Raw genomic sequence first — 8,627 nt, 5'->3', positions numbered from 1 at the left:
CCTAGATAGTAAAAGAGCAGAATGGTTAAAAAATAAACAAATAAGTAAATCTGAATTGCTTTTAGTCCACAGCAACTGCCTGAGGGACAGTCTCGTCTATTATGTGTGTTTCTTGTAGGCTGTTTCTGGTAAACTGTTTGTCTTAAAAGTGTCTGTCACGATTATCCCTGTACTTACAGGGAATGCTATTATTTTCAATGCACAAAATGCCCCACTGAGACAGCCATGTAACCAATAAAAGACTTTCTGATGATTTTCTGAAAATGTTCCTTGAGGATCTTTCAGTATGCCGTTTTCTTGAATTTGCTCCCTGCAGTAGAGTACAATTGCCTAAATTCTTCCAATAGAGAAACCTCTAGCAAAAAAGCCCCATGTAAAAGCAGCCTGGTGAGTTGCTGAAGGACAGAAACCTTTGCAAGGGCTTTTCTCTGTAGAAATCCTGTTTCTTTTTTTTTGTGGCCCTGCTCAGTCGTTCTGAAAGATGAGTGGCCATTTTGTACTCTTTGCCATATGAACTTTCTGCATACCATTCCATCTTTTACTGCCAAATAGTTTATATTTCTCTTTACTGTGTTATATGTATTGCTCTAGAGCACCTGAAAAAAAAACCCAAAAGCCCTATAAATTCAGGTAGCAGTTTTCTGGTGGTGGGGTGTAGGAAACTATATGAATGTAAAGATGTAACAAAACGTTGACTAACTTCATGAAAGTGCTACAGGTCTATCTCTGTCATTCAACCACTTTTTCCCACCTAGAGGCAAAAATATGATCACAGTACAATTCAGTTCCTGTACCACTACTGAAGATTAGTCCTAAAATATCAGTGTGATCAATATCTATTATGAAATTAAAATCCAATTTGACGAGAGTTCACTAAAAGCCTTACAACTTGCATCAAGACAGAGGAGGACCTCAAAATTGCCACCAACAAAGTTTTGTTTTTATTTATTGTTGATGAACAATGCTATTTCAAAGAAGGAAGACTTCTGGAGGTACCTTCAGAACTATTATTTGTAAAAGAAGGGAGGTTATTGTTTCATCATCCTCTGTGCTGGTGATACCCCAGCTGTCCAGACCTCACCTTGGCAAATGAAGGGACCACACTACACACTGTGAAGGATGTAGCAAGAAGAAAAGAGAAAAGAAAGAAATGAAGTTTAGGAAATTTGAGCTATGAGAAAGCATCAGAATTTATGAATTTGTTTAGTTTAGAATATAATAGAGAAAAATAAAGGAGGACCTGATAGCAGTTTTGTAATAGGTAAATAGTTGTGAAGAAGACTGATTATATGGTCAGTGAGTCCACTAGTTTTAGGACAAGAAATAATCAGATTAATTTTAAGCAAAGGGCATTTAAAGTAAATGTTAGAAAAAAATAATTCTTATTAAAGTAACAGTCAAGCATTGGAACAGGTAATCTAGGGAGGTTAGAGGGTTTCCTCCACCAGCAATTCCTGAAAGGAGGCAAGACAACTTCTTGTACAGATTGTCCAGTAAATGTCATCCTACCTCAAAGTAAAGGAGGGTAATAGATAATCCTCTGTGGTTCTTTGCAGTTTTATATTTCTATGTTTCCAGGAGTAATTTCTGGAGATCTGCAAGATCTCCAGCACCACCACCTTCTTACAAATTGCATTCAGCATCTGCTACTGAATAGACCTTGATGACATTTGTCCAACTAGAATGGAATGTTTTCTCTGCTCTTTTTCCCATCTTCAGTCTAAAATGAAAACCTATTTTTTTTTTGTGGCTTCCACTTTCTACTGTCTTATCAATCCTCTGTCTTTTTTGCCAAAAAAAAAAAAAATATCGAAAGGGCCCTGTGTAAAGGAGGAGTCTCATGTGCCTCTACTCACTGCATAGCTAGAAAAAACTGAAGTGGGAGCCAAGGAAATTATTTTGTTGTCAAGCTCTGAGGATCAACAAAAAAAGATGGTTCTTTAAGGTTGTGCTTTTTTCTTGCTACATCCTCCTTACTTTTAGTAGTCTTTCAGTCCTGGCCTGTTCTTTATTTACCAAAATCTGGAAGATTTGTAATGTTGCTCAAAAAGGAGAAAAAAAGAAGACTTGTTGAAAAGAAGAAATTGTCTGTCCCTAGTGCAGCTCCCTTCAATATTCTTCAATTATATTCCATGCTTACAGATCCCTGCTGACTTCCTAATCAGGAAGTCCTCCGCTAGTCAGAGAAGTTCCTGATATTCTTTGTAATTGGGACTGATTCCAGTTCTCTTATTCAATATGAAACATATTTTTTCATCACTGTCTTTAAGATCCACTTACCCATGCTTTCCTGGCTTGAGGTGAGCTATAAGGATCTCTTAAAAGGCTATGCAATTCCACACTATGCCTGTAATACCATGTGCATGAATGCCCTGTGAGAAAGAATGTAGGGAGGCGACCAAGCTTTGCTTCGTCAGTTCTCACCATCCCTTTGCGGGGAATAACTCCTAAATTGTTTCTTGTTCCATAAAGTTGTCTTTACTCTTCTAATTACAACTGCATTGTTGAGCAATCAAGTACATGATTTCTAATAACCTCAGCCAACAGCCATTGCCCCAATCTCTTCAAATTTGTTTTGGACCAAGCTGCGGGTTGCACAACTCCTCAACTGATCATACTATGCACTGGCTGGGCAATGAAATACCTGATTCTCCTTTAAAAATGTAAAATCCATAGCCTTTCTTTAAAGGCTATATCCAAATACATTCTGTAGCTCTTTACCATTACATGCTCCTTTTAAGACATTTCATCAATTCAAAATCCTTATTGTGTTGCTGTATTACCACCACCCCACTGTAGCTGAAAAAAATACTCTCAGTACCCATAAGCCAATGTTTTTCTTCCTTTCTCTCTGATCTCAGGACACACTCCCACACGCAAAGATGGGCCCAGGAATTGCCTACAATTACCTATAACCAATCTATTCATCCTTAGCATTTAAGAATCCTGCACACTTCTTCTGTGGAAGTTTCTTCCCATGTTATTCTGTTTTCTTGACCAGCAACCTGTCAGTCTTCTCCACTTTACCACGGTTCAGGACTCTCTCTGCAGCATCCTTATGCTGTATGCTCTACTCCCTCCTTTCAGCAGCATTCAGTTTATTGTACCAGTAAAAGGTCCTTTCCTCTGGGTTTGACAGATCTTGTCATTCAAAATGGGACCTTGATCATTTGTTGACAGACACCTTGAACTGTAGAAATGATTGCTGTGTAACTAGTGGTTAAAATTATTCTCTGTTTTTTTACCATATATCCATGTATTCCCTACATCTCCATTTCAATATTCTCACAGCAAAGGCATTAGGGCCTTCAGCACATGAATTAGTCCATTCCAGAACATCCAGCATAAACAATGCTTAGTAGAACAGATTAAACAGGCTTGTACTGTTTGGTTTACCTGTAGAAATGCTCTGGAGACTTACTGGAAGAGTGTGTTTTGTTAACATAGAAAAGCTCAATTTCAAACCCAAATCTATCAGAGAGGTTGCAAAATTTGTCAGAAGTGAAATAATATGAATTAATAATATGAATTAAAATAAAATGAAATAATATGAGATGGTTACTTTTTCATGCCAGAGCTTGGATCCACAGCAAATAAAGTAGGCATTGAATTCTTTGCTAGCTACTTGTGTTCCCATTTATATGGCTGATACTTCTGACATTTTCAATAAGTCAGCCACAGCAACAATTGTAAGTAGCATTGAGTCCATGTGCCTGTATAGTGGGATCAATTTGTGCATTTCTGCAGTAACATCCTAGGAGAACATTTCCGCTATGAGGACCTGTAACCATAACCCTGCATTTGATTCTCTGCTAAGAGATATTGGTGGTACCTCTTATGTATCCCTTCGGAAGTCTTACCTCAGATGCTCTTTGCCGCCTCTGATGCTCGCTTACAAAGTCGTCAAACACTCTAGGTCTCATGCTCTCTCTCCTTTATTAGCACTTCAATCTGAATGAAAACCAAGGATCCAATTCAGACTCTACAACTGGCCAGCTCCAAAATACTGGTTGCCCTAGTAACCTCTTGAGTGGAGACTCCAAACAGGACTGGATCCCCTGCAATGCTGACAGCTCCCCTTATAGAAGGAAAGAAGCCACAAAGGTAGCTATGTTGCCCATATGTTTCTGGTGTATAATGATGCTGGTGGAGATCACTGCTCACTTTCCGAAGACTGGCACAGAATTTCCTAGGAAGATCAGACCGTTAGAATCGTTTCCCTTTTACCAGTGGCTCTCCCTGGTAACTCTGCACAGACAGCAAAGCAAACATCATTTCCTCTAGACCAGCCTTTCCTTTCACGTTGTCCCTCATAGTTCCCTTGCCTCGCTGTCCCTGTAAGTTCATGCTCCCTCTAGGTCACAAACCCCTGTCTATTACAGCAACAAACTCTCATAAGCTCAAAGTGTAGATCAGTGAGTTCAGCCACCTGTGGAAAGTGATTTCTGCCTTCAGCTGCAGGGAAGCAGTGCCAGGTTATCCACCTCATGAGGAGAACAGAGCTCCCTCTGCCCCTCCAGTGAAAGGCTGCAGCCGTCTTGTCAGGAAAATGAAGAAAAAAACGATAGCTTTTCGTTCCTTTTCCCTCCAGTTTAAGTATCCTCACAGTAACAGACTGGCCTCAGCAAAGATGAGGGGCATGCTGTCTGCTCTGATGGTTGTCAGTGGCAAGAGTCACATAAATTCTTTGGACCTTCAAGAATCAGTCAAGCTCAAGTCCTGTACTATGTGTAGTGTTGTCATGTGCATGGCTGGTTGATGAGCCATATCGGCCTGGACAAGCTTAACAAGCACGCGGAGGTGTGGTCATGGGTGAGCCTGATGCAGCAACATGATGAGACTAGACAGTGGGTCCTGACCTGGCAGAGGAAGTGCAGTGGGAGTCAGCTGAACTTTGGAGTCTGATGGGAAGTGTCCATGGAGATTGACTTCACTGAGGCATGAGCTTGCTGCACATGGCAGAAGGAGCCCTGCTGCTGTCTGCCCCACAAGCACAGGGAATTACAGTGGTCTGTTATACACTTCTGTGGATCAGAGGATTAAAGATAGGATGCAGCTGAGTAGATTGCCCATATAAAATGAGTTTGCTGTTCCACTTCTTTCCTTTCTAAGCAGAATACAAACTTACTAAAATTCTAGCTGAAGTTCGAAATGCAAGGCTTCTCAGTTGGCATTTAGTTAAATATTTATCTGTGTCTTTAAGATATACAAACTAGTAAAAATCTTTAGGTAGAGTGACATAATTCACTCTGCATGTATTGAAGCGTAAAGAGGGACGCTACGTGTTGCAAGTGATATAGTTTAGCATTTAAAAATAGAGTAGGGATCTCCTGTTAGCATTGAAAGTTACAAAAATAATAAAAAACTCTAATTTCATTCTAAGTATTTCATCATACTAAAAGTTGAAGTATAACTTATTTATTGCGTCCTGTTTTGAATTCCTAACCCAGATAAAAATTCCAGTAACTGGTTTCACAAAGGCCTGAGTCAGGCATTGAGAACTGGAACCATTGTTTTTATATGACAGTTTCGCAAACAGATGGGCACGTCTTTGAATGAAACCAACGGACACATTAAGCATTGCCTTCTGGGAATATTAACCATGCAGATTATTAGCTGATCGCCAAGAACATAGCTCTGTGCCAGGTTCTATTTTCTTTGTGGATGTTTCTATGCATAAATACTGCATATGTATGCTGGGCAATTTACTTTCACACCCCATTATTTAAAATTGTATTTAGTAGGCTGGATCAAGAGCTGCTTTCTACTTACTTTGTTCTTTTTCTCTTAAAATCAGTTTTTAATATGGGGTTTTGAAAGATATGGGTACCTTACACTTGGAAACCAGTGTAGAAGAGGAACCTGGACCAGGCACATGTAGTGCATTTTTGGTTTCTCCCTGTAGCTGAGATGACAGCTGAGATCTGTGTACCTAGGTGGTGTCTAACACAGGAACGCTCACTGGCAAAGTGCCATGCTACAGGCTGCAGCATAAGATGTTGAGAACTGAAAGGAGCAAACCATGTTAAGATCTACAAGCTAAACCTTAAAGAAAAAAAAATTTGCCTGTCTTATACAAAATGCTTATGAAAACAAGCCTTAAACAAAAGGATTTTTGGAAGTATTCTCAGTAGCCTCAAATGGAATATTTCCAAAGAGCCTTTTTGGAAATAAGGAAGGGAAGATTTATTTAAAGGTGCCTGTAGGGGGAGATGGTTGCCCAGGAGATTGGCAGTAAACATTTCATCTCCAGGTCATCAGCCCAAGGCAGCTCTCCTCACTAGTCACCAAAAGCCTACTGTATTGTAGTCGTTAGGAAAGGACATGAATCATCTCAGAGTCTGTGGAGACATGAGAATGTCTGGTTCAATAACATATAAATTATTTTCTTATAATCCTTTTGGGGACTTCTGGAGTGCGCACAAACACACACATCTTTCTGAATGCTAGTCTAGTCTTTTATAGCAGTCTTTTTAATTCAAGAAATAAACTCACCAACTAATTGAAATTCAGTCTTTCTTTCTCTCTTTCTTTCTTTTTTCTCTGCTTGTATACTTTTTCTCTTTTTTCTTCTCTCTTTTTTCTCCTCTCCTGTCCTCTTCTCTCCTCTCCTCTCCCCTCCTCTCCTTCCTTTTCTTCCTTCCTCCCTCGCTTTCATTCTCTCTCTCTTTCCATCTTTCATTCACTCCCTTCCTTCTTTCTCCCTTTCTCACTTTCTCTTCATCTAGGGTAAATCATTTCAGTGACTTGAGAAGAGTCTTAAAAAAGATATAAAACTTTACAAGAAGCCTATATCGTTGTTTTTCTTTTCAAGTATACCAGACCATTGGAATTTTGTAGAAAAATAAATGATCTTTGGGACCATTTTTTCCTAGAAAAACAAAAATAAACAAAGCACTAAACAAAATGTTTTGCAGCAGCCACTGTCTGAAGTGTATTGTAGCAAGGCATGATGTGCTAGAAAGCAACTTGATCAGGTTTGATTCAAGAGGATCTTTCTTTAATCCACTGGCGAAGAGAACAAAGCTTAAATGATTTTATTTAATAACAAACAGACAGTAATATCAATAGAATTTCCCATTTAACTTATGGCAACCATTAATATGTACTGTGCACATACCCAAGAAAAAGGGACATTTTCCCCATTTGGTGGGTTTCATCCTTTGAAGCATGTCTCCACCAAAAAGCAGATTTCAATTTCCTTTATGCACCACAAAATACCCAGCTCTTTTCCCCTCTCTCATTGTGGTTAGAAGCTTATTTTTCAGTTGTGGTAAGTGCTTTCCACCATATTTATCTGCATGTTGTTTGTTTTAGGAGGGGAACATGGAACATACCATTTCCAACATAGTCTTCTACCAGGGGAAAGGCTAATAAGCAAAAGACTGTACAGAAATAAAGTTTAATGAAAGTATTACAAGCAGCTATTCTGGCTGAATCAGAATATCTACCAGAGTCTCTAGACCATGGCTGAGGAGCTTCTACTGCAAGAAATGTCTGACTGTAGGCACAAACACAGGCCCACCCTGCAGTGGAGCTTGTTTGTCTTTGGTTTTGTAGGTAATCCCAGGTAAGTCACTTCACTTTCCAGAAACCTTGTCCACATAAGGGACATTTTCTATATAATTTCCCAACTCTGCTTCTGTCAGTGGCCTTACAGTTTGCTAGAACTGGCATGTATACAGGTTTCCATTGTCTTTTATATTGACAAATTGACCTTGACAGCTGGTGAAAGTGTAAAGCCTCATGGAAAGTAACCCCAAAACCCCAGGATTCTAGAGCTATGAGGGATCTTAAATTGTGTTATTTGTTTTTGTAATGACTCTACCATCAATAATTTCAGTAACTTGTAAATATTTCAAAGGGAGTTGCCTGTATGTAACCTTGAATTGAAGTTGGTCTTTTATTTTGGAGGACATCAGAGAGGGGATGGTGGAAGTGACCATCTCTTAATGAGATGTAAAGGTGGGTCATCTTTTTTTCTTCCATGTACTCTAAGGCAAAGATATAAAATAATATTAAAATCAATATTAAAATTCATGTTAAAAATGTATGTGTGTGCGTGCACATGTATATAGTTCACATTACAAATTCAAGGTTGACTATATTTTTCTTCCTGAAAGACTATATGTATGAATGGAGAACAGATATTGTAAGTTATCTCTAAGTAAAGTCTCAGTTTGAGAAGGATGATGACTTTCATTGTAGATTTGTTTGGTGTTAACATCTGGTTAGCACAAACACTGTATTAGCAGTCAGATGGAAAGATCTAGAAGATTTTTGCTGAAAGCAGGAAAGAAACAGAAATTGTCCTTTCTGATACTTCCAGGTAGAAATCACCAGGAAAAATGTGCATGTTTCTTGTATGGATGTAAAAAATATGTTTTGCTTGTTTCTTGATTTGTCAGGTTTTTGCTATATATTTTTGCTTTGCATTGGCAAAAGCAAATCTCCTTGAGATTCTGGCTTTTATTTTCTATTTGAACCATTGCAAATTTTGCAGCTGTGATGATTCTGATCAAGTTAACTATGGTATCACTCCCCAATCTGATACTGTCATGATCAATAAGATTAAAATCAGCCTATCTCACAGTCTTGTTGCCATACCCCTCTTACATATCAGTATT

Source organism: Struthio camelus, chromosome 3, assembly GCF_040807025.1.
Source record: "Struthio camelus isolate bStrCam1 chromosome 3, bStrCam1.hap1, whole genome shotgun sequence".
NCBI classification, from domain to species: Eukaryota; Metazoa; Chordata; class Aves; order Struthioniformes; family Struthionidae; genus Struthio; species Struthio camelus.
The sequence above is the reverse complement of the archived record's forward strand: the minus strand, read 5'-3'. Positions refer to the sequence as shown.